Raw genomic sequence first — 3,916 nt, forward strand, 5'->3', positions numbered from 1 at the left:
CCAGTAGTATATACATGGGAAACCCCCACTAGATGAACTTACGCATTACTGTTACGCACTTACTTTCTGTGAACTCGCTCAACTAGATGTTGATTATTTGCTGCATGCCTTGCAGGACCTTAGGTACATTATGGAGCTTGCACAGGGAGGAGCAGGTCGTTGTGGGATACGGGTCATGAACGATATTGAACTTATAACTATTTTGAGATTACATTACTATGCTTCCGCTACTTAATCAATGCTTGGTTTTGAAACATCAATCATGTCGTGATGAATTACATTAATTACCTTTATTATTATTAAATGCTATGTTTGACATGATTGATGGCTTGATCCTGGTCAGTCACGCCTCCAAGCGGTGGTACTCCGCGTGTGGGATTTTGGGAGTGTGACAGATTGGTATCAGAGCCATTGGTTATAGAGAACTTGGTTTTAATATGGGAAAACGTTTTATTAAAACCAGACTATAACCAGTACAGTGCTCTTAACGATCCACAACGACGCTTCGCTCCACGTGCAAGACTCGACATCCTAGGTAATAAGGTTTATGTTTATTGCCTGTTTGCTAGAACTGCTTAGAACTTTGCTCGCATTACGTTTAGATACACATGATACTATAGCATGAGAATCCCTACGTGCTTACACTTTTCTGTCATCGCCCTACTCGCGAACCACTCTCACTTACATTACTTTTTTACAATGAAGATCGTGTATGGACGAATCAACATGACTCAAGCCCAGCTAGAGGCTCTCGTTCAAGCTCAGGTTGCTGCGGCACTTGCAGCTGCTCAAGCAGGTAGTATACCCTGCGGTATAGATTCATACTAGGATCCTTAGATCCTGCATTAACTCTCGTATTTAATCTCGTCCTATTCGTACACAATAGGTCAGCACGCGCAGCAACCTGTCTGCACATTCAAGAACTTCATGGACTGTCGTCCAAGTACCTTCAGCGGCACAGAGGGGGCAGTGGGACTCCTCCACTGGTTTGAAAAGCTAGAGTCAGTATTCGAAATGTGCGAGTGCCCTGAGGCTCGCAAGGTCAAGTATGCAACTGGCACCTTGGAAGGAATCGCGCTAACCTGGTGGAATGCGCAGGTGCAAATTCTGGGGTTGGCAGCTGCTAACGCCACACCCTGGAACGATTTTAAGGAACTTATCAAGAGGGAGTATTGCACGCGTGAAGATATTCACAAGTTGGAAGATGAGCTGTATAATTTGAAAATGGTTGGATCAGAGATCGAAGCGTATACTAAACGGTCGAATGAACTGGCCGTACTGTGCCCAACCATGGTGGACCCTCCATACAAGCGCATCGAGATGTATCTCAAGGGATTGGCGCCAGAGATCCAGAGCCATGTTACCTCGGCTAATCTCGACAACATCCAGGATATTCAACGTCTCGCTCATCGCATCACCGACCAGGCAGTGGATCAGAATAAACTGCCTAAGCGTGTCAACGCTACTGCTACAGTCACTCCTTCAGCTACTCCCGCTACTACGAGTGACAGCAAAAGAAAGTGGGATGGAGATTCTAGTAAAGGTTCAGCATACGTTCAGTCTCAAGCTCAGCAACAGAAGACTGACCACTACCAGAGTCCCAGTCAACAATCCTCTGGTGGTCATAGACGGGGAAGATATCAGGGATTTCACCCCAAGTGTCACAATTGCAACAGGCACCATAGCGGTCCATGCAGCAAGGGTCGTTGCCAAAGGTGTCTCAAGATGGGGCACGAGGCCAAAGACTGTAGGAGCCCACGTCCTGCAAACCAGAACCAGCAACCGCAACAACCAGCTCCACAGAACTCACAGCAGCAGCAGCCACAGCGTGGAAACCGGGGATGTTTCCAGTGTGGGGCTGAAGGCCATTTCAAACGCGACTGCCCTCAGTTGAACCAGAATCGCAACAACAATAACCAGGGCAACGGGAACAACAATGGTGGGAATAACAAAAATAATGGCAACGAGGCTAGGGGACGCGCTTTTGTGTTAGGTCGGGGTGACGCAGTGAACGATCCCAACGTTGTTATGGGTAAGTTTCTCCTCGACAATATTTATGTTACTATCTTATTTGATTCGGGTGCGGATACAAGCTATATGTCTGTGAAAATGTGTCAACTGCTAAAACGTGCACCAACACTTTTATCCACCAAACACGTAGTAGAGTTAGCTAACGGTAAAAGTCTAGAAGCCACGTACGTAGTTCAGGGTTGTAATCTTATCCTAGCTGGCCAAGCTTTCTCTATCGACCTCATTCCCATAGTATTGGGTAGCTTCGACATCGTGATTGGGATGGATTGGTTATCCCAACACCAGGCAGAAATCTTATGCAGCGAGAAGATAATTCGTATTCCTCGTACTGGTCAAGAACCTCTTAAAGTTCAAGGCGACAAGAGTGGTGCTGTGGTTGGCATCATCTCTTTCTTGAAGGCTCAGAAGTGCCTGCGGAAGGGTCACACCGCAATCTTGGCACTCGTTACAGACGCATCAGCAAAAGAGAAGAAATTGGAAGATATTCCAATTGTACGCGATTACCCTCAGGTGTTTCCTGAAGACTTACCTGGCTTACCGCCTCATCGTTAGGTCGAATTTCAAATCGAGCTCGCTCCAGGAGCAGCACCCATAGCTCGCGCACCATATCGATTAGCTCCATCAGAATTATAAGAACTGTCAAAACAGCTGCAAGAGCTCTTGGAAAAGGGCTTCATTCGTCCAAGCTCTTCGCCTTGGGGAGCTCCGGTGTTATTCGTAAGAAAGAAAGACGGTACGTTCAGAATGTGCATCGACTACCGTGAACTCAACAAGGTGACGGTGAAGAACCGTTATCCTCTTCCGCGCATCGATGACTTATTCGACCAATTGCAAGGGTCGAGTTACTATTCCAAGATAGACTTGAGGTCAGGATACCATCAGCTGAGAGTCCGGGATGAGGACGTCTCCAAGACAGCCTTCAGAACTCGATACGGCCACTACGAGTTTCTTGTCATGCCGTTCGGGTTAACGAACGCGCCTGCTGTATTTATGGATCTTATGAACAGGGTGTGCAAACCCTATCTTGACAAGTTCGTCATAGTATTCATCGACGACATTCTGATCTACTCCAAGAGCCAGGAGGAACACGAGCAGCATCTTCGTCTTATTTTGGAACTCCTTCGGAAGGAACAGCTGTACGCCAAGCTTTCTAAATGCGACTTCTGGCTTCGTGAAGTCCACTTCTTAGGCCATGTGGTGAACAGGGATGGGATCCATGTCGATCCATCCAAGGTAGATTCGATCAGAAACTGGCCTGCACCGCGTACACCGACAGAAATACGCCAATTCTTGGGTTTGGCAGGTTATTATCGACGGTTCATCAAAGACTTTTCAAAGATTGCTCAGCCGCTTACGCTACTGACACAGAAGGGTGTCGTTTATCGCTGGGGAGAGCCCCAAGAGTCTGCTTTTCTGTACTTAAAGGATAGACTTTGCAGTGCACCTATCCTCTCATTGCCAGAGGGCATGGACGATTTTGTAGTATACTGTGACGCATCGATACAGGGTCTGGGTTGCGTATTGATGCAGCGGGATAAAGTTATTGCCTACGCCTCTCGTCAACTAAAGATTCATGAACAGAATTACACGACGCACGATTTAGAGCTGGGAGCTGTTGTTTTCGCGCTTAAAATATGGCGACACTACCTGTACGGTACCAAGTGCACGATTTACACCGATCACAGGAGTCTCGAGCATATTTTCAAGCAGAAGGAATTGAATATGCGTCAACGACGATGGGTCGAGTTACTGAACGATTACGAATGCGCTATCAAGTACCATCCAGGCAAAGCCAACGTTGTGGCTGATGCCCTCAGTCGGAAAGACACTTTACCACGGCGCGTGCGAGCGCTACAGCTTACAATTCAGTCTAGCCTTCCTGCAC

The sequence above is a fragment of the Helianthus annuus genome, chromosome 1, assembly GCF_002127325.2.
Source record: "Helianthus annuus cultivar XRQ/B chromosome 1, HanXRQr2.0-SUNRISE, whole genome shotgun sequence".
In the NCBI taxonomy this organism is placed as follows: Eukaryota; Viridiplantae; Streptophyta; class Magnoliopsida; order Asterales; family Asteraceae; genus Helianthus; species Helianthus annuus.